The 23,557-nt window shown below is 40.0% G+C and overlaps 1 long non-coding RNA gene and 1 other non-coding gene across 2 annotated transcripts in view; both read left to right on the forward strand.

Annotated features, from left to right (window-relative positions):
• Nucleotides 1-2,196: 2,196 nt before the first annotated feature.
• The window catches only part of LOC136792378 (uncharacterized), a 43,482-nt gene continuing 22,121 nt past the window's right edge, over nucleotides 2,197-23,557 (forward strand). Inside the window, exon 1 of the long non-coding RNA XR_010836070.1 lies at nucleotides 2,197-4,897. This is a non-coding gene — a long non-coding RNA (uncharacterized lncRNA). The remainder of the gene's footprint in view (nucleotides 4,898-23,557) is intronic.
• On the forward strand, nucleotides 4,670-4,752 carry TRNAL-UAA (transfer RNA leucine (anticodon UAA)). The gene has a single exon. It is a non-coding gene; the product is annotated as a tRNA-Leu (tRNA).

Below are 23,557 nucleotides of genomic sequence, written 5' to 3' on the forward strand. Positions count from 1 at the left end.
CAGGTGCAAGCACTGCAGCAAAGGGTCCCAGGTCCCAGGTGCCAGCCTGTCTCAATAATACTCTGAAAATCTATGATACGACCATATTTCTTCACTGTTGAGATACGGAGGGGGTTTAAAAGTAACCTGGAAGTTGAAGGGTTTAACTGATGTTGAAATAAAAGGGTGTTAGGATGAAATTAGGAAGTGAGAGATGTCTGGTAAAGTGAAAGTGAAGAGTCTATCAAAGACAAGACACACCTGAGGAGAAGGCAGCTTCAGGGTTCCACGCAGTCATTTGTCTTTTTATTTAAATACAGAAAGACAGCAAGTGCACCCTCAGGAGATAAGCTCACTTAGGGGGGAAAAAAACGGTAAATGATAAGAAATCAAGCCAGTAATGGGGAATCAGTCAAGGAAGCAACCTTTCCGGAATACTGCAGAACCCTTCACCCACTCTACAACGTACTGTCTGAGCCCTTAGGAAACGTTTCCTCAGAAACCTACGGTGAAGACAGGGCCATTAAAACCCGAGCATGCCTCACAATCACCCAATTCTGAGACACAGATTCCAGAAGTTGGGGTAGGGCCTGAGAATTTGCATTTCCAACAAGTTCCCAGGTGACCCGGATGCTTTGAGAACCACTGGCATATATTTCAAGACATGTTAATTATCCCATACCTCAGGCAGATTAGAGGTAGATAGTTTCTGGCTAGCTATGGCTCATACGGGTCTCTAAGGGCAGTTTCCTTCAAACCTATCCTTCTGACATCTTTGGATGTTAGCTCCTTATCCATTGGCTTGTCCCCTTGTAGTCACAGGATGCTAACACAGCTCCAAGAACTTCATTTCACACCAGCTTATTGAAGACAGGAAGACAAAGGGAAGGAATAGCACAAGCTTTCACTTAACAAGACTTTTTTTTTTTTTAATTCTGAAAGAATATCTTTCTCAGAAGCCCCAGCCAACTTTCTTTATCTCTCATTAGCCAGAACTGGATCACTGGCCCACTCTCCCCCTTATCCCTGCCCCAGGCCAATTATTGGCAAAAGGCCAATAATAATTCACCCCCTGGGGCAGGGGGAGGAGTCTACCTTTCTCGAAATCAAACTAGGAATGGCTGTGGCAAAAGCAGCAAACACCGACTATCATAGGAGCCCACCTCCAGCCAAGCACCCTGCTAGATACTTTACATATATTTTCTTCACTTAATTGTCACATTTCTCTGAGGTAGGTGTTATTATTCCTACTTTACAGATGAGGAAACTGAGACTTGAAGACGTTAAATATATTGCCTCACAGCTTGGAAAAACTTAGAATTTGAACTAGATCTATTGACTCCACAGCCTAAATAACATCTTTACATTATGACATCCTTCTGCTTCTTGTTTCCTCTGTAGAAAAAAATCATTGTCATAACAACAACCCTTAATTATGGACAAAAAGACTAATTTATATGCTGCTTAATATATAGGAAATGTGTATTCTACATTTCATGAGATTTGAGACAAAAATTTAAATTCTATAACTTAGAAAATTATGTCACTAAAAATAATGTTATCACATACCTTAATGTTATCACATACCTTAATTATTATAATAAATAAGATCAGGCAGAGTGATAAGGATGCTTCTGCAGTCTAATTTGGAACTTCCTGTTTTATACACTCATATTTGCAGGTAAGTGTAACTTAATACTCATTTCACTTTACAATTCTATGTGTGGTGGGACGGTAGGGTTTATGCTGGGCCTTGGAGGAGAGTTGAGCAGAAAGAATCAGGAGAGAGACAGAAAATGGCTTAGCATCTCTAAGGGACAAGGGGTCCCCATTCAGTATAACTGGAATAAAGGGGTTATGTATTCTACTTTATTCACTTCTATATTGTTTGAACTTCATACAACTTTCACAGTTTGAATGTCCTTTAGTAAAGATATTTTCATTGTGAAAAGATAAAGAGAGAAAAGTAGAAGCCACGCAGCGGAGGATTCTGGGAAAAAGTGAAAGTAAATGAGTGGACTTGGAAAGTTTGGGCAACTCCATTCAAGAGTTTGGAAACAAATGCTAGAAGGAAAGTTCAATGTTAGCAAAAGGGTCAGCAGGGTCTTTGTTTTGGGCTATCATGAATTGATTAAAGTGCAACAAATGTCTGTGTGTGTGTGTGTGTGTGTGTGTGTGTGTGTGTAAGTTTTCATTTCTCTGGGATAAGTGCTCATGAGTGCCATTGCTGGGTCCTATGGTAGTTGTATGTTTGTTTAGGAAATGCCAAATTTTGTGCAGAGTGGTCATATACCATTTTACACTCCTACCAATCATGTAAAAGTGATCTAGTTTGTCCCCCATTGTCCTAGGCAATTGGTGTTGCCATCAGCAGGGTCTTTTAAGATACATGTATGGAAACAAAATATATGCCTGTGAATACAGTGTCAAAGCTAGAGATACTAACTCTGGCTAGTTTGTCTATTAGTTATCTATAGCTGCATACAACTAACACAAAAATATTTACCTTATGTAGTTTCTGAGGGTCAGGAAATCAGGGTTTCGCTAGGCGGTTCTGATACAGGATCTCTCGAGAGGTTGTAATCAAGATATTGGCCAGGACTATAGTCATCCAAAGGCTTGACTGGGCTGAGACCTCCGTTTCTTGCTGGCTGCTCTTCCCCACATGGGCCTCTCAAAAGGTTGCTCCGGACATGGCAGCTGGTTTCCTCCAGAGGGAATCATCCAACAGAGAGAAACCAAGTTGATAGCAGCAGTGCCTTTTGATGACCTACTCTCCAAGGCTGCATACTGTCTCTTCTGTTTTATCCTACTCCTTAGAAATAAGATCCAGCCCACATTGAAGGAGAAGGGAATTAGGCTCTATGTCTTGAAGGGAGGAGTATCAAAGCGGTTATAGACATATTTTTTAAGCCACCATAGAATGCATAAAGAATATCATGGCTTAAATAAACACACACACACCGTGAAAAATAGTTTAAATAGAGGGAAACATTTCCCCATAAGAAGTATGTCAAATGCAATTTCCTGAACATGAAGCCATTCCAATGTTATAAAATCTATCTTAATATTGTCATTTGCTCTCTACTATTGTCAGTTATAACAAGTGTCATTGCACCCTGCCTTTCACATTTTGTTCTAACATTCAAGTGGATATTTGTCATGCCTTGCAGTTGCCAGCGTCTTTTGAACACTCTTCTGACATTTGGGGAATTTCCTCCATTTTGAGGCCTGCTTCCTAAGGCACAAGCCAGAACTTAGCATCCGAGATGGAGATGGTGAGTTAGTGGGTGGTGATCCTGTGTCATCATCACACCAATGTCTCTAGACCCTGGCAAGAGTCCAAGTTCCCCTTCTTCTCTCAGCAGGGCAGGGCCAGGCAGGAGGAAATGCTCTATCGCTGTTCTTGACCGCACGCTCCTGGAGGGCCAGGCCTCATGTTCGGCGGCAGGGATAGTGTTGAGGCCGGAATGCAGACGCAGGCCACTGATCCCTCACTATGTTAAGTGGCAAAGTGGGTAGGGGACAATTCCATCCACTACGATCCGGGGGAGCTCCCTCAGGGGCGGTCATGTTCTTGGCCGGAACTCAGAGAACCAGGGCAGCAGGCTGGGTGAAGGCCTCCACAGGTCAGAGCAGTGTTCCCAGGGATCACAGGCGTCCAGGAGGTGGCAGGGCAATGGGTTTCTCACAGTGTGACCCAGCAGGTGAGGAGCCAGTTGGTGACGTGAATGCGTAGTCTCCTGGATGACGTAAGTTCTCGGTCAAAGCTGCCTGCACTGTCTCAACAAGGGCGTGGCTGCGGGATGGTGGCTCAGTCCCCAGGCTCCAGAACACACAAGCCTTGGCTCTGTGGTGGCTTCCAGGTCCTGTGTGGTGGAGAATGGAGCGAAAGCCCTGGAAAAGGAAGTCAACTGAGAGGACGAACTGAAATCTCTTGTGCACAGGCAGGAAGGAGGGCACTTCAGAACAGTTAAGATACGAGGACATAAACATCTAGGTGCAAGGGAGGGTCTGGGAACAGAGAGGAGGTCCCCGGCACCGCGTCTGAAGCGTGTGCGCGAAGCCAGTCGGAAGGGCGAATTGTGCCGCGCTCCCTGCACGTGGCGCCGCAGTATAGACACGGGTCGCTACAACACTCCCTGCCCGTGTGACTTGTTGAGAAGAAAAGCGGCCCATAGGGACGGACGTCCAAGAACTCTGCTGCTGCCCATGCAACTCATTCCTCGAAGTTTATTCTACCTGGAATGAAACAACCCAAAAAACAAACTAAACGCCACTCTCTGGGCTCCGTCCCAGCACCGCCACCAGTCCCGGGCGCCTCCTAAAACGTGCTGCTAGGAATCCAGAGGTTTACGAGCGTGTTTGTTTCCCGCGCCCGCGCACCTCGAAACCGAAAGTAGAGTGGCTGGGCCCGAGTTCCGCCTCAGAGACCGGAGGGTCGCCGCCGCCGCCGCCGCCGAAAGCGCGCCGAGCTCGGCTGCAGTTGCCCTGGCGGCCGCGGCGGGCCAGGGGCAACAGTGAGCTGCGGCGACGTTAAAAGGAGGCTCCTGCTGGCAGGCAGCTTCATCTCGGGCTGGGAAAACTAAGGGAGCGGCGGCGAAGGGCCGTCGGCCTTCTCAAGGGCGGGCGCGAGGAGGACGGTGGAGTACGACTTGTAGGAAGAGCGAAGAGCAGATTGTGCGCCTGCACCAGGATGGCCGAGTGGTTAAGGCGTTGGACTTAAGATCCAATGGACATATGTCCGCGTGGGTTCGAACCCCACTCCTGGTAGATAGTTTTCCTCTTCTCTCATTAAAAAATTAATTTATTTTTAAAATGTAAATTTCACCGAGCACACCATGTCTTGGACTCAGGAATTCGGCCTCCTGGCTGCGAGAGGCGCAAGCCAGACAACACGCGGCCCCGCCTGCCACAGGTCAGAGGCGACTCAGCGAGTGGGCTGGGCGTGGGGCGCAGGCGCTGTTCCCCGGGCCAGGAAGGGCGGTGGGGTGCGCGTCGCTGCCGGTTATCGGTTTCGCGGGGCTCAGGTGGGGTTGGGACTCCGGCGGCAGCCCGCGCCGCGGGGATCAGTTCCCTCGCTTGCAGGGAGGCAGCCAGCTGGGCAGGAAGGGCGCTTATGATACAGCATCGTAGTTAGAAAAGTGCCTGTGCAGAAAAGTCAAAAGTTCATCTCTACCTTTTCCTAGTTTTTCGCCAAAATTAATTGTATGCACATAATTCTTCCGTTACATCCACGAAGGCGGAGACAGTATGCATCATAGCTACAAAATGGACTCTAATTGGTAATCGGCTAAGAATTTTAAGATACGAATGGCGCGGTCTGCTTTTTGTTTTTTAAATACTTTTAAAAAGTGAAAGTAATCTAAAATCTAGAGGGGGGGGTACGTTGCAAGTACAGTGGAAAGAATTTTTTTTTCAAATCATTTGAGAGTAAGGTGCCAAATAGATACTCCAGTACAACCGTTAAAATCGTGGAATTAACGTTGATAATTTACTACCACCTAATCCCCAGGCCCCATTTAATCACCAGCGGTCCTTTAAAGTAAAAGTCTCCTGTTCAGAATAATGCATTGCATTTACTTGTCACATTGCCTTAAGCTTCTGCAATCTGGCACGATTCCTCAGTCTCTCCTGACTTTCATGATCTTGAAACTTCTGAAGATGACAGGCTTGTCATTTTGTAGAACATCCGTTTGTCAGTTTGGGTTTGTCTAATGTTTCCTCTTGATTAGATTCAGGTTATGCTTATAAATAAAGCAGGGCTGTCCTGGAAGTGACACTGTTTGCATTGTAGTCTCTCAAGTGGCATGGTTTTGGTCTGTCCTGTTACTGATCTTAACTTAGGTCACTTGATAAGGCTTTTTTGCCAGTTTTCTCCACTATAGTTAACCCTTTGTGATTAATGCATATTTTGAGGGGAAGTGCTTTGAAGTTATGTAAATATCCCATTACTCATCAAACTTTCCATTTTATTCAATTATTATGGAATAAGTTATGTAAGTATGCACCCATGGTGTCCTACTTTAATTAATGGTTACAATCCATTTTATAATTATTACTTTTCATGCTGAAAGTGTCCCAGATTTGGTCAGTGGGAGTCTATTCAAGGCTGACTTTTGACATGTCTTCATCATTTTTTAGCACTTCCTTACTTCCTAGGCCAAGATATTCCATGCTTACCTTGTACTCCTCCTGATCCAGACAGTGTAGAATCAGACATTTTGAAAAGAACCCCAGTTTCCTTTAGTGGAGAATGCTAGTTAGAAAGCAAGATCTCAGTAGTAGGTGTGCTCATTGGTTTTGATGTGTTACTGCTCCCAGGCCCTCTCAGTAGACAGAATCAGGGAGTATATGTGTCTGTGTGTGTGTCCACACCTATATTTATCTATCTATCTATCTATCTATATATTTAGATTTGGGAGTTCCTACCAATACTCGAATTCTGATCCAACACTATAAATTTTGTTCTAGTTTTTCTATCCATATTTGTAATTCTCAAAATTGTCCCCCATCCCCTGCCCCAGTGTAACATCTACCTTGCTTGGGCCCATCTAATGGATTTAGAATTGAATTGTTCAAGAAGAAGGGAAGAAGAAAAGAGAGAATGTGTAAACCATTTAGAAATAAGCATCCTGCCAGCACTGAGAACTGGCTATGCGTCAATCGCTGTTAGACATTTGAGATGTGCAGATAAATAAGCCAGCCTCTCCTTCAAGGAGCTTAGATGGTGAGAGACAGAGATTTTAGTAAACCACATTTATAATGAGAAAATATAAATTATGCCCAAGGTGCTAAAGGAGAAGTTCCAAAAGCCCTAACTCTTTCCCAGAGAGTCAGCTTTAGTTGAGAACTGAAGGAAGAGGAGTAGGGTTCAGGGAGAGGCAGGGAAGAAAGGGAGAGGGATACAGGTGGGGGAAAACATCTTGAAACCATGCTAAGTATGGTGCCTGGAGTCCACTGAAGGATCCAAAATAAGAAGCAACGTGATTAGTGTTACATTTGAAAGTATATCTATTGATGTAGAAACTCGGTCGGTCCGTATATGCTCAGGACAGGGGGGCATGTTGAATTGGCAGAAAATATTTTTTAGGGGAAAATTGTTTAATTCAGTCAACAGCCATTTAGACTGAACTCAGTCTATGTCTCTCTTCCTCCTTAAAAGCTGAGCAAGGGGAAGAACAATATTGACTTGAAGCTTTCCCAGTCTGAAGGCAGGGGCTCTTGCTAATTTATTTGTATTAATATGTTCAAGTGCAAATACAGAACAATACTTCCAAGAATAGGCAGAGTAGTTAGATTTTTACTTTGTTCCTTTAAAACTATATTGTAAATCAAGCTTCTAGTCAGTAATAACCAGCTACTGTGCTATAACAGAGATGGTAAAAGACCGGCAGTATTCTTGTGCCTGTTAAAATTCTGACACACAGATCACTGAGATGCCACAAAGAGGGGTGAAATGATGTCTGAAAGCTGCTGATCTGGAAACAAGAAAATCTATCAGATGTATCCTAGGGCACTGAATCACAAGTTTTTGATTGATCAATATGTATGGCCTATTTAACTGCAATCTTCACATGCCAATTTAGATGGAATCTTTTGCTTTACTATATCCTTCTTATAAAGTGTTCTATCATTGATTTCCTCTGACTAGCAGGATTCTGTAAGTGAATTTCAGTTTAGTGCAGCAAACTTTAAGAATGTGATTCAGTTTATGAAGTACATCTCACAAGGTCACTCAGTAGGAAGAACCCAGGCTTTGGGGTCAGACAGACTTAATAACTTTCCCAGGTTACCAGCCTTCTTTCTTCATTTGCAAATAGGAAACTAAAACTTACCTCCACAGAGTGGTTGTGAGGCTGTAATACTCTTCTCACAGAAGTGGGTGTTTCGTAACTGAGTTCCCTTCCCTTTTCTGGAGCCATCATTTGTGGGAAGTACAGTAGAACTACACTGTGCAAGTCGGAGGAAATCTTACCTTGCATGTATAGACCACTTTGCTGTTTTCCAAAACACTTTTACATTCGTATCCTCCTTTGAAAGACAATATCATACACCCAAACCCATTGTACCTAGGTGGTAGGTACGATTAGGCACAATTTTCCTTAATAAATTTAAAGAATAATGTTTTCTTTCATCCAAAATTACATAGATAGAGCTAGAGGATATCAATAGTTCTTAAAAATGGAAACCCTGTCCTAAAATGTAGCAGAATTTTTTCTTTTCCTTGAGAAGTAGACCTGTTATATTAGATCCTTTTTTTTCATTCTTAAAATATTTTGAATTTACATTTGAATCATTTGTAGGTACGCCACCACTAAGCTTAGAATGATTTTCCAATGATTATTTTAACAATAATAAATTAAGTCCCTAAGTTGATCTATAAATAAGAGTGTGGATTTATAGGCATATTTTAAGTTATTCAAAATTGATTTTTTCTATTGGACTTCATGCAGAACTCTGTAGGAAAAGTATTGCCAGTACATTAAAATAGTGACACCTACTGGTTAAATTGAGGCAAATTTGTTTGCTAAATTCTGTCTGCCTTATTCGGACTGTAAAATCCTGATGGTTATTCCACACTTACTGAGGTTAGGAGCACATTAAGGCTATGTGTAATCCAGCCAGTAAATTGACCTTTGTTTTCTCTCTTTCAGTCATTAATGAGAAATCTGACATTGAAAAGAATCTCAAATCACTGACAGAACTTGCGTGAGCTGTTATTTTAATTGTATGAATAGGGCTTTTATCTCATCATAGCCATCATCTTTGTGTCTTTCAATATAGTATATTTTATTCAAACTCCAAAACTCACTATGAAGTTGAAGAGAAATAGAGATTTGGATTAGTCATCAGCTTTACAGAAGTCATGTCCAATTTTAGAAATCTTGAACAAGAAGCTTTCTTTGTCCTTAGTAGCAAGTTGGAATTTGGAGGTTTAATTATTCCCTTTGTTTCACATTTTGCTTTTAAATACAATTGCAGCTATTTAATGAACAAATTAATTGCATGTCACACATTTGCTAATTGTGCAAATGATATAAATGATAACGCCCCAAGTTTTAATGAGTGTGTTCAGTTGCAAAGATGCCATGTAAGAATCAGGAACATAATTCCAGGTCCCTTGCATCCACTCAATTACTGGATGGAGACCCATTGTGAACCACCCGGTTCATTTGTTTACCACCTGGTTTCATTTTTATCCACACAGGTTTTGATGTCTCTGAACAACTTATCAGAGTGCTTGGCAGAGAAGCAGTGATTGCACTGGGTCCTTACTGAGGTGAGATGGAAACTGCCTAGCAGAGTGTCTCTATACATTGTATGCACTATATAAATACTTGTTGAATAAATGAACAACGTTGAAGCCCACTGAGTATATTTCACTGTTCATTCTATTTATTGTACACACATTCATCTTCATTTAGGATATGTGTTTTAAAATGTACTCAGGATTTGTTTTAATCAGGTATGGTAAGACACTCAGATACAGAAATGACTGTCATGAAGGAAGAATTTTTTTTATACTCACAGATTCCCTGGAAACAAGAGCCACAGCACACCATGCAGGGCCACATAGGGAAGAATTAGGGTCAGTCAGGAGGCAGAGGAAGCAAGGAGAAAGCATGGGCAAGAACTTTTATGTGGTTTTCACAGGAAGGAATGGGCAAAGCAGGGTAAACAGTCTTAGAATTGGCTACTTTGAGTAATTTCAGCAGCCTCTGGAGTGTAGGGGCTGCCCTGAGTATTCTGGAATTTCTAGGAATTATCTAACCCTGGGAGAAGCAGTCCCTCCCTGGTCAGCAAGGCCCCAGATGCCAGAGCATCAAGAATACAGAAAGTAAGAAAGTATAGTTAGTATGGTATGGGTTCAGGCATGCTCACACTTTTTAAATTTTCCTTCTCTTCCTTCTTCAGCTAAGGTAGACCTTACTCATTAGGAGAATCAAGATTCAGAAGCCCAAAGAGACAAACATTTAAGTAGTTTTTGAATCATTTCTATCTGGATAAACTATATAATATACCTGTGCAACTCAAGTCTCAAATTTATCTTTGGGTTTAGGTTGTATTTTCCGTCATTTTATTCATTACTATAGTGTAATGAGGCTAGCGGTCTGAATAAGGTTAACTTTTAAAATTGCATTGGAAAGATGGATTACTAAAAAGAGTGTTGCCTATTCATCTCAATTCCACAATCTCCTTTAAATATAAATATAAGCGTATGTGTATTTGTAAAATATGCAGTGTAGGTCCTAAGTAGCAACATAGAACCGCGATTAGGAGTCAGATGGCCCAAGTTTTTTTTTTACTATATAAGTTTCAGGCGTACACCATTATAATTTGACATATGTATGCACTATGAAGTGGTCCCCACCACATGTGCTTACCATCCATCACCATACAGTGGACCCCCTTCATCCATTTTGCCCACCACCCCCCATGCCCCTTCCTCTCTGGTAACCCTAATGTGATCTCTGTATCTATGAGTTTGTCTTTATTTTATTTATTTATTTATTTATTATTATTATTATTTTTTGGTGGTACACTGGCCTCTCACTGCTGTGGCCTCTCCCTTTGCGGGACACAGGCTCCGGACGCGCAGGCTCAGCGGCCATGGCTCACGGGCCCAGCCGCTCCGCGGTATGTGGGATCTTCCCGGACCGGGGCACGAACCCGTGTCCCCTGCATCGGCAGGCGGACTCTCAACCACTGCGCCACCAGGGAAGCCCTCTTTGTTTTATTTTGTTCGTTTGTTTTGTTTTTTGATTCCACATATATGTGAAATCATACAGTATTTGTCTTTCTTCTGACATTTCATTTAGCATAATGCCTCCAAGATCCGTCCATGTTGTTGTAAAGGGTAGAATTTTGTTCTTTTTTTAATGGCTGAATAATATTCCATTGTATATATAGATGTAGATAAAGATATAGATATACATATAGATACCATAGCTTTTTAATTCATCCATCATCGGAAACTTAGTTTGTTTCCATATCTTGGCTATTGTAAAAATTGCTGCAATGAACATACGGTTGCATATATCTTTTTTTTTTTTTTTTTGCATATATCTTTTTGAATTAGTGTTTTTGTGTTCTTTGGATAAATACCCAGATGTGGAATTGCTGGGTCATATGATAGTTCTATTTTTAATTTTTTGAGGACTCTCCATGCTGTTTCCCATAGTGCCTGAAACAATTTACAGTTCCACCAACAGTGTACGAGGGTTCTCTTTTCTCCACATCCTCTCCAACATTTGCTATTTCTTATCTTTTCTATTATAGCCATTCTAACAGGTGTGAGGTGATTTCTCAATGTGGTTTTGGTTTTCATTTCCCTAGCAATTACTGATGTTGAGCACCTTTTCATGTGCCTGTTGGCCATCTGTATGTCTTCTTTGGGAAAAATGTCTATTCAGATCCTCTGCCCATTTTAAAATCAAGGTTTTTGTTGTTGTTGAGTTATATGAGTTCTTTATATATTTTGGATATTAACCCCTTATTGGATCTGTGATTTGCAAATATTTTCTCCCATTCAGTAGGTTGCCTTTTCATTTTGATAATGGTTTCCTTTGCTGTGCAGAAGCATTTTAGTTTGATGTAGTCCCATTTGTTTATTTTTGCTTTTGTTTTCCTTGCCTTTGGAGTCAGATCCAGATGTTTTATTACTGTTTCATTCTCCTTACTAATTGGTTGGTTCAGATTTTCTATTTCTTCATAATTCAGTCTTGGAAGATTGTGTATTTCTAGGAATTTATCCATGTCCTCTAGGTTGTTCAGTTTGCTGCTGTATAGTTGTTCATAGCAGTCTCTTATGATCCTTTGTATTTCTGTTGTATCAATTGTAACTTCTCTTTCATTTCTGATTTTATTTATCTGAGTCCTCTCTCTCTTTCTTGGTAAGTCTAGCTAAAAGTTTGTCGATTTTGTTTATCTTTTCAAAGAACTACCTCTCAGTTTCACTGATCTTTCCTGTTTTCTTAGTCTTTAATTTATTTCTGCTCTGATATTTACTATTTCCTTCCTTCTACTAATTTTGGGCTTTGTTTGTTCTTCTTTTTCTAGTTTCTTTAGGTGTAAAGTTAGATTGTTTATTTGGGGTTTTTATTGTTTCTTGAGGTAAGCCTATATTGCTATGAACTTCCCTTTTAGAACTGCTTTTGCTGCATCCTATAGATTTTGGTATGTCATTTTTCTGTTTTCATTTGTCTCCAGGTATTTTTAAATTTCTCCTTTGATTTCTTCAATGACCCATTAGATGTTTAGTAGCATGCTGTTTATTATCCATGTTTTTGTGGTTTTTCCCTTTTTTTCTTATGATTGATTTCTAGTTTTGTACCATAGTAGTTGGAGAAGATGCTTGATATTATTTCAATCTTCTTGAATTTATTGAGATTTATTTTTTGACCTAACATATGATCTATCCTGGAGAATGTTCCATGTGCACTTGAAAAGAATGTATATCTGCTGCTTTCGGATGGAATGTTCTGTACATATCTATTAAGTTCTTCTGATCTAATATGTTATTTAAGTCTGAGCTTTCCTTATTGATTTTCTGTCTGGTTGAACTATCCATTGATATAAGTGGAGTGTTAAAGTTACATACCTTTGTTGTTTTGCTTTCATTTTTTCTCTTTAAGTCCATTAATATTTGCTTTATATATGTTGGCCTCCTCTGTTGGGTGCATGTACATTTATAAATGTTATATCTTCTCGCTGGATTGACCCATTTATTATTATGTAATGCTGTTATTCATCTTTTATTAGTCTTTGTTTTAAAGTTTATTTTGTCTGATATGACTATAGCTACTCTAGCTTTCTTTTCATTTTCATACACATGAATATATTTTTCCATCCCTTCACTTTCAGTCTGTGTGTGTCCTTTCTTCTGAAGTGAGTCTCTTGTATGCAGCACATAGATGGGTCTTTTTTTTTTTTTAATCCATTCAGCCACTATGTCTTTTGATTGTGAAATTTAGTCCATTTTCATAAAGTTCTTATTGATATGTATGTTAATTTCATTAATAGTTTTCTGACTGTTTTTGTAGTTCCTCACTGTACCTTTCTTCTCTTTCTCTCTTCCTTTATGTTTTGGTGGTTTTCTTTAGTGTTTTGTTTCTATTCCTTTCTCATTTTCTTTTGGTTATTTACTATAGGTTTTTCCCTTGTGGTTACCGTGAGGTTCACATATAACATACTATGCAAATAGTAGCCTGTTTTAAGTCAGTAGCAACTATAATTTGAACACATTCCAAAGCTTTATCTTTTACCCCCTGTAATGTGAATGTTATTCTTCTTCATGTTGTCCCAAAGGTCCCTTAAAGTATATTTACTTTTCTTAATTCTTTTTAAATTGTGCTGCTCTGTCTGGGTGAGTTCTATTGCTTTGTCTTCCAGCTCATTGATTTGTTCTTCTACCTCATCCAGTCTGCTACTGAACCCCTCTAATGTATTTTTCAGTTCGATTATAACTTTTGTTTGGTACTTTCTTATTTTTTTTAATCTCTTTGTTGAAGTTCTCACTGTGTTCATCCATTCTTCTCCTGAGTTCAGTGAGCATTTTTACGACCACTACTTTGAACTCTTTATCATGTAGTTTGTTTATCTCTGTTTCATTTAGTTCTTTTTCTGAGTTTTTTGTCTTGTTCTTTTGATTGGAACATATTCTTTTGTGTCCTTATTTTGCCTAATTTTCTGTGTTTGTTTCTACATATTAGGTAAATCAGCTCTCCCAGTATCAAAGGAGTAGCCTTATTTAGGAGATGTTCTGTGGGGCTCAGAAGCACAATCCCACCTGGCCACAAGAGCCAGGTGCTCAAGGGGTGTCCCCTATATGGGCTGCATACACCCTCCTGTTGTGTTGGGGTGTGGCTACAGCTGTGGCATGCTGATGGACTGGGCTGGACCCTGGACTGGCTGCAGGGCCTGGACATGGCCATTCCAAGTATTAATCCCAGCTCCAAACCTTATTAGCTGTGTGACTTTGGACTGGTTATTTAGCATCTCCAAGTCTTTGTTTTCTCACCTATAAAATGAGGTGATAACAAAAGTACCTATCAAATGATTTGTTGTGAGAATTAAGTGTGATGTTGATAAAGTGCTTAGGAAGTACATGGCATATAGAATGATCAAGAGATTAATCCATTGTTATACTTTAGTGATTCTTACAAAATGTACTTATGGATTGACTATGAGACCAGTTTTGTTAAAAAGGTAAAAGTTGTTTATGGAATTGATTCTGCTGTAGGAAATACATTGTATTTGACATAGAAATTACAGCAAAAGACACAATTTTTAAAAGACATGAAATTTGGGAGGAGGGCTTAGATTGCATTCTTCTGATTTGTTCATTAAACTTCATTTTTCCATTTAAAATCTTCAAATGCCTAATTTTCCATCATCAGCATCTCTTTACAAACAAAATTCCCATAATTCCTTTAATAATTTGTATGTTAAAAAATAGCACAGGGGCTTCCCTGGTGGCACAGTGGTTGGGAGTCCACCTGCCGATGCAGGGGACACGGGTTCGGGCCCCGGTCTGGGAAGATCCCACATGCCGTGGAGCGGCTGGGCCCGTGAGCCATGGCCTCTGAGCCTGCGAATCTGGAGCCTGTGCTCCGCAACGGGAGAGGCCACAACAGTGAGAGGCCCACGTACCGCAAAAAAAAAAAAAAAAAAAAATAGTAGCACAGAGTTCTAAACTCTGAGTTTTCAAATTCATGCTAAGTGAATTTATTGTTTTCCCTTGAGTGTCACACCCACTGGATTAGTCACAAATAGCTATATTAAGGATGTTGTTCGCATTGTTTAAACATTAGCAATTCTGACCCACCCAGTTCAGCTACAATTTTAAGACCAACCTGACAAAAAATTTTTTTTATTCCACATAAGAAAAATAAGAAGCCCCTGTCACTTGGAACATATGCAAAATAATATATAATGCAATGCTTTTAAGTGTGGAAAAGTGCTTCATACAATATAGCCTGGCATTCAAGTCTATTACTAGGCAGGAGAACTCTTTTACAGTGATTCAGTGTAATGCCTAATTTTATTGGTGCATTACAAAGAACAATATGTAAAAGCGTACATAGAATGAAATTTTAAAGTGGCCTAATGAATTGAAATTACCTCAGTAATGTACTAATTGAATCAATTAGTCAATTTCTTTCATGCTGATTTTAGTCTCCTGTGAGTAATTCTCAGACAAAAGTGAGATGGGGATGAACTTGGATAATTCTGGATGGAGAAGCCCTTTAGGTGAATCTGGGGTGAAGAGGATCCCTCCCATTGGATTTCTCTATTCTGCTTCTACATCTCAGTACCAGAAGCCATCCCAATGCCTGCTTATAGAATACACAGCTACTGCTGCCTTTTGCCCATGTTTTCAAAATGTCTAGGAAATTCTTGTCGAGAAATATCAGCACTGGAAGCAGGGCAGCCTCTAGTTCCAACAGAACAATTCATTCATTCTATAAGTATTTTTTAAATGACTAGAATAAGCGATGCTATGCTGGCTGCTGGGCTACAGCAATGGATAAGAAAGACAAGGTCCTGTCCTCATAGAGCTTACATTTTATTAGGAAACATAGGCATTAAACAACTAATCACAACATTGATTTTTTTCACAGTCACAGTTTCCTTCTTGAACTGTGGGGCGCAGTTCAGAGTAGGAGAGGAGAAGCAGAGATCTTTCAGAGAGCAGACAGAATGTGAATGGAGGATGGCCCATAGCTATCTGCCCATCACCAGGAGAAAGCCTGGATTCAGCCCACAGAAAGAAAGAGAAAAAGAAAGAGAGAGAAAAGAGAGAGAGAGGGAGGGAAAAGAATGGGGTGGGGGAGAGAAAGGAAGGAAGGGAAAAGGGGAAAGGAAGAAAGGAGGAAGGATAAAGGTACCCAAGACCTCACTTGAATTCTTGCATCCAGTTGTTTCGGAATCAGCTCCACACTCGTGTTTCTAAGTTAAGACAGTAAATTCCTCTTTTGCATATGGATGTACACAAGTTTGTGTTAGTTTCTTGTTATTTGAAGTTAAAAGAGTTCTGACTAACATAGCTTTTAAGTATTGGTATAAATTGAGTATCTTTCTAAATATCAAAGAAGCAAAAAATTATATTTCAGAAGGTGAACAAGTAATGGCTTCATGAGATTTAATCGTGGACTTGTTGAATATTAGAGTTCGAAGGGCTTTACTTAGACAAAGCTTTCAATGAGGCAGAAATAACCCACTGACCACTCCTGGCAGATGTAAACTTGTCTCTAAACCAGTGGTCCTTAACACTGATAACAGCAGTCCTGGAGGACATTCTGGAAGGAAGTAGGGCACTTGTGGGTTGTCTTAATAATTTTGTGGGGCCTACTGCCATTAGGGAGGGACCGGGGGGTTGGGCATGCTGCAATGTATGGATGTTCCACACAATAAAGAATTATCCTTCATCCTGCAAGATTTTGGAATGTCCAGCAGGCTATCCCTGTAGGTTAAAAGCCTGTTTACCTGAACCCACAACCTAAATCCATTTTTTATATTAAACATAAAATGTTTTTGCAAACTTTCAATATACAGTGCCTTTTCCAAGTACACAATTACATGTAAATCAAGGGAATATTGTATTTTGTTTTATTCAGAATTTCTTCAAGAGTTAGTTTCCCTTTTGGAAAACTCACATCACTTACAGCAAAAGCACTGGTGGTATTTGAGTCACTGATTCAACACACCTGCATCAGCATGCGTTTGTAGCTGTTGTACTCTTCATGATTCAATGGGCTCTGTTTCCCATAGTCACGCTCTAGCCCTTACATATTGAGGTATAATTTAGAACCAGAAGTCTTCAACCTTCTCACTCATCAAGGTAGGCCTTTCTGGTGATGTTCACTTTTACAACTTGGATAAGATGGTTTTGGACAGGTTCTTCACTGTAAAATTAATTACTAAGTATTTTATACTTTCATCCACTAGTATTAGCCTCCATTGATGATTTTGTTTGAAAAAACTATTACTATGATCTTTTTCTATGTCCATCAGTCCTTCTGTATTTCTTAGTTGGCATTCTACTATAAGATAGACTTTTCTCTTCTCCCTTACATATTAATTCATTTAGTTATTATTTTTTATCAGTGTGGGCTCATGGATTCCTATTTTATTCAATTAGTTATAATCCATACAATCAATACTAAAATTTCACTGTTCAAATTTTTTAAGATTTGGCCAGTGGGAGCCCCATCCTGTTGGGCTCTTCTCCCTGACTCTCTCCATACCTGCCAGCCAAGCGGACCAGTCTGCTTGCTCTGGTCATGTTGACCTGACAACCTTGCCAACCCTGGCCCATGCCCATATCCCAAGCAGCTATGAATCTAAATGATGAACTTGATACAGCTCTTTTAATAACCTTTATTTCGCTATTTTTTTTAGGTTATTGAGATCATATTGAATTTTGATTCTGTCATCCAGTGCATTCACTGTCCCTCCTACTTTTGAGCCACCTAAGCATTTAATACATGTTATATTCAAGTTGTTGATAAAATCTTGAACATAACAGAGCGAGACTTTCCTGCTATTAGAGATATCCTTTCCAGGGGGAATTGATACATTAATACACATCTGTATGTCATTGTTCAACCAGCTCCAAACTTACTTTTAATGATTATCCAGTTTACTTTTATTCATTGTGACCACAAGAATATCTTGAGATATTTTTTCTAATGGTGTGCCAAAATTAAAATGCACCTTGTCTATGCATAGTAGTGACCTCATAAAAGATAGAAATTATGTTAGTTTGACATAAGATGTTATTAATGAACCCATGCTGGCTTCTACTGCTCATTGCTTTCTTATCAGAGGGGTTAAGTAACTTGCTCAAAGTATTGCTACTAAATGAAGTCCTGGAATTTGAATCCAGGCTGGTGTATCTCTAAAGACTTGCTCTTTTCACAACATCTCCATCAGTTTACATGGAGATGGGGAAAGGACTTCCTCTTTCTGCTTTTACATTATGCTACTTTAATGAGATTGCCAGGGTACAAGTCTTGGCCCATAGGCATGCCCAGTGGCAAGACAAGGGTTAATGTAGGACCCAGGAGTTACCACTGTCTCAGGTCCCTGGTGAATATACAGGCAGCTATTATTTACAGTTTTTTGAATCCCTTCCCAAGATGTCCTACTGAACTTCCCATTTGATGTATAGATTGAAACCTAACTTAGAAAAGCAGGTGTGTGTCTCTTTGATTAAAAGCCAAACATTTCTAAAACACAATTGTGAAATTGAATTATTTGTACATGTGAAATATTTACTTGACATTATTTTATCTCTCAAGAATATCAGTATTTCAAATATAGGTCTCTATGTAGCTTTTTAGTTCAAGAAAGTTAAGAATTTTTTGGTTGTTGTTTACTTCCTTTATAATACCTTTAATCTAAGGCTCACAGCTTAGAAAGGCTCACTACAGCTTAGAAATGCCACAAAAGCCACAGACATACCCATACCCAAGTACTTGAAGAAGGTGGTTTTGCCTGACAAAATAAAAAAAGAGTAACAAACAAAAATCTCCTTAAGTACTAGGAGTGGTCTATTGAGGCTTTTTGCTGGATATGGTAGAATGTTGTGTGCAAAGATCACATTCTTGAGGTTGTGGTCATGTTGAAGGGGTAAGAACAGAGGAAGAGGAAAGCTTCTGAACAAAGGAAGATTTAAGCTGACTAGCGGGGAGAAAAATCCCCCCAGTGGAGTCTGTAAATTCAAGAGGAATGGTGGGAGTCCTCACTGGAATACTCAGAGATGAGCTGCACAAAATAACAGAGACCCTTCTGTGGGGAACCATCCCAAGCTGGCAGCTTCTCAGACAAGTCTACCCACCAGGACCAGAGGCACTTATGGCTCTATGGCTCTCTCAGCTTCTGTGTAATGGGTCCCTGCCTACCGCCTCTCAGGAAAATGGCCTGTGGGCCCCAAAGTCCTTCTAGTGCAAGGGATTCTCACGATGCTGTGTTGCACCTGAAACTGAGCAAGCTTGAGGACCCTTGAAAAGAATCCTATGAGCTCATTGGTTTTATCCATACAAATATCTTTTTTCTACACAAAATCTTTATACAAAGGAACATTTCCATTCCCTGTCATGATCAAATAAATCTAGGTATTTTCTCAAGGTTTTATTCATTGTTCAGAAAACAGTACTGCTGACACTGCTTGTTGTACCCCTCCCCACACATATTCTTCACATCAACCACAGTAATTGAAGCACAATGTTTGATGGACACAGAACTGCCTGGAATAAAGACCACATTGTCTAGCTTGTCTCTTAACTGCAAGCAGCAATGTGAATAATTGGCCAGTGACTTATAATTAGAAGTGTTACTGGAAAGCTTCCAGGAAAACATACTTGAAAGATTGTGTAAGCATGCCCTTTGCCTGCTCCTGGGAACATTAATTTGATGCTTCAACCATCATATTGGACCATGAAGATGGAGGTCACAGCCCAGGAGTGGAAGAGAAGTCAGCTAGAGCTTTTTTCCTGAGGCCTTAGTAGAGTCTCCATCCCAGCTCTGGACTACGAACCTTCAGACATCTGTGAAGACTGAAATAAGCTGTTATTTGGAGAAGGTTTCTTTCATCTGTAGCCAATGCTATTCCTACCTGGTATTAGTACAAATTAGTATAAATATTAATATTAGTATAAGAAATATAGGAAAGACATCACTGACCATCTCCCCATAATAACACTGTAGCTTTTTCTTTTTATCACATCTCCTCTTAATCCTGTTCTGAAATAATGACGTACAGTCTAAAGGAATTGTTAAATTTTCAACTTGTCTACCTGAGTATTGACTTAGAAGAGAAATACATGCTTAATTTTTTTTTTTTTACTTCTCAGTAAAATTACGATATGCTAATGTTAAGGTGCCAGGCAAAGCAGACAGCATCCTTTGCATATTTTAAGTTTCTTTAGGACACTAAAGGAGTAAAAGAGTCTCTGAAAGTGAAGGCTCTGGTCCCATTAATGTGTCCCTCCTCTCTGGATCCTCCCATTTTCTGCTTCCCCAAGGACCCTCCGATATATGAGATCAAAACTCAGGAGAGAGGCAGGCTAGAGATATTAGATGAGAGGCATCAACATATAGGTGACAATGAAAGCAAAGGGCTGAATCCAGTTATTCAAGAATAAAGAGATAAGTGAAAAGAGGGTCTCTGATGAAGTTCTGCAGAAAGTTCACATTTAAGTAATGGGTAGAGAAAGGGAACGCTACAATGAAGACCGTGAAGAAGTGGTCAGAGATTCTGAAGGAAAAACAAACAAAACAGAAAGGACATTATGCATGTCTTTTGTTGATTAACTGGTGAACAGTAGCAGCTTCTTGTGATCTGGGAAATAAGATATGAATGGATAGATGGTTACTTGGATGCAGCAACTAGGAGGTCATCAGTGAGGACTGATGGAAAGAGCAGTTTCAGGTGACAGGAATGGGGGTGGAGAAAGGTTCAGGCAGGAGGGGTGTGAGATTCTGTGCATAAACATATCCATGGCTACATCCAACACACAAACTATTGTGCTCAATGGCAAAGTCAGTTGAAAAGTCAGTTGTTTGATTTTTATTTTTTAATATTTATTTCTTTGGCTGTGCCAGGTCTTAGTTGTGGCACGTGGGATCTTCAGTTGCAGCATGTGGGATCTATCTAGTTCCCTGACCAGGGATAGAACCTGGGCCCCCTGCATTGGGAGCATGGACTCTTAACCTCTGGACCACCAGGGAAGTCCCAGTCAGTTGCTTGATTTATTGGACTTTTCAAGTACTTGGAAGCAAATTAAAATTTGTGTGCAGACTCAACCTTTGTTGGAGGAAAAAGAGAACTGGAAAGCAGCTTTTCTGGAGGACAGATCTTTTTTTATGGCAGGCACCATAGTACTGCCAAAGTGCCTGGTTGGGGCTTCTGGAAAAGGCAGGGAAGCACTAATGGCCACAACTAGGTTGAATATTCACATCAGCCTTGAAAGGCATTAGAGATCTGAGCAACTGCTCCGCTGTATCCCAAATCGGGCAATTACCACAGGGAGGGAGGCTGAAACCTGGAAGAGAAGAAGCCAGGCCAAGAGCCTGAGAAACTGACTGGCCTTTTGGAAGCTAGAATTAGGATGGAAATTTGGAACTTGGAAGACTTTCTGTTTTTTTCCCCCACTGTTTGTATTTTTTATAATTATTTTCTTTTTGCAAACGCTTGGTCTTTTGTAAAGTTCTCTAATCATGTAGAGCCAGTTTCTTCTTTTTCTCTCTTTCTCAGTGCCTTGCCTTATCGTGTGCTAAATATATTTCACCATTTTATTTACTTCGGGCTGAAGTGCTGACACCATTATGTGACTTCTCCACATCCAACTCCAAGCTGCACATTTCAAAGATAAATCACTGTAATTATTTATTCTCTTGAGAAGGAGCAGGAGGTGGAAAAGGCAAACTAATATACACCTTTAGCCCACCCAAATGAAACTTTGGAGCCCGATCTCTCTGAACCCTTAACTTTTGGCTCCCTAGTTCCAGATGCTCTAATAGTCTGAGATAATTGAGGTTTGTGGAACAAGTTGGGAAAGTTTACTTATTTTTCAAAGACTACCAACCACAGCTACATATATATATTTTTTAATTTTTTTTAAATTTTTTTGCGGTACGTGGGCCTCTCACTGTTGTGGCCTCCTCTCCCATTGCAGGGCACAGGCTCTGGACGCGCAGGCTCAGCGGCCATGGCTCACGGGCCCAGCCGCTCCGCAGCATGTGGGATCTTCCCGGACTGGGGCATGAACCCGTGTGCCCTGCCTCGGCAGGCGGACTCTCAACCACTGCACCACCAGGGAAGCCCACAGCTACATATTTATTAGGATTTTTATTGAGTCCTACAGTGTCAGCTCTTAGGGCTGGTAAATTCATCAAAAACTCAGAAATAAACTGAAAACTAGAGGTCTGGAATTCAGGATGAGCTTTCAAAGCTAAGACTAGGGAAGTTTTTATTTGGTTGCTTTGGTTTACTTTTTAGAAGGCAATTTTTGTTCTCACTAGCAATTTTCTTAGGTAACTTAAAATGCAATCATAATCACAAACTCAAATCCCCTTCCCTTCCTGGTGGCAGAAAAAGAAGTTCATTAAAAATTATTTCCTATTCCAGTCTGAGGCAGAAAGGGAAGTTTTCTGGACAATTTTTTCTTTAGATGGATGGTCAGAAAAATGGCCCACGTAAGTACCTTGTACTGGCTTTGTTAGGATAACATGCATAAAGGTGATCACTGTTTTCTTCAGGAAATGTACCAGTGTCAGGGCCTTAATGTCAAATACAACCTCTTATTCCAACACAGTTGCCAAGTGCTGCTTAAAAAAATATTATTTTCTGCTGCAAAAATTTCATGGTTCATTGCTGAAGAGTACTTCCCAGGCCTTTGGGAAAAACCGTGGTGGGTCAGAAGTGGTTCATGTTTTCCTTTTCCCTACCCTTGCCTTTTTATTTTAAACACTTTAAAAATGTAACCTCTTAATCACATGCTGCCCAAAGAAATCTTGGTGGAAAATGGGTTTAACCATAAGCAAATTTTTTAGATGATGAAAGCTAATCATAGCAGAAGCCAAGAAAATAATATGCATATTCCAATTCATTGAAGGTCAGTTTTTTAAAAGCTAATTTGTAGACTAACATGTCAGATTTATATGAATTTACAAAATTCACTATTTTCTTTTACAGAATGTTCAATTTAGCAAAATGTCAGCATTTCATATGGGAAACTTTCAGCTCTTACTTTTTTCTTTATATACAAGTTTGTTTTAGATAAATTCTGATTTATTTTAGACAGTTTTACATTTGAAATTAAAAGTTAAAGCTGTTAGAAATGTGAACATATTCCTATTCAAGCTGATAAATATGTAAAATCAATAAACCTGCTAAGTTGGTCATTTGGCAAATTTTGATGGAAACTTGATGTGTGGAGACTAGATCAAGACACGGCCACCCTGTGTAGTGTGTACACTGCATAAATCCAGGGCACAATTCACATAGGCTATGAAATGAATGGGGCCGCTTAGAGTTGTGTAACACAGAGACTGCAGACCTGAGCTAGATCCTAAGTGGTCTGGTCCCAGCCAAGTGGCATGTTGGGAGCTCCATTAAACAAACCAGCAACTCCAGTCTAATTTGGAGGAGCATACATGTCCTAGAAGTTCAAACTAAGGGGATAAAGCAGGGCCATTAGCACAACTTGTAGGATATGATGGAATCGTCTGGCAGAGATTTTTAAAATGCTTATATCCAGGTTGTACCCCAGACCAAATAAATGAGACTCTCTTGGTGGGATCCAGGAATGGACAATTTTTAAAAAGGTTATTAGGCAATTGCAATATGCAACTGTTGTATAGTAAAGAATTCGACTGGCATCTGTCCCTAGTTCCTGGAGGGGACACTCTAAATTCTTGGAATCCCCCCAGTGACAGGAGTGTCTTTGTTATTCATGGTGGGCCCCTGGATCACACCTGTGGTTTTGTTGTTGTTGTTGTTTGTTTTTGTTTTTTAAGAAGCGGTTGGTTATTTTAAATTTTATTTATTTATTTATTTATTGGCTGC

This window comes from Kogia breviceps, chromosome 13 (assembly GCF_026419965.1).
Source record: "Kogia breviceps isolate mKogBre1 chromosome 13, mKogBre1 haplotype 1, whole genome shotgun sequence".
NCBI classification, from domain to species: Eukaryota; Metazoa; Chordata; class Mammalia; order Artiodactyla; family Physeteridae; genus Kogia; species Kogia breviceps.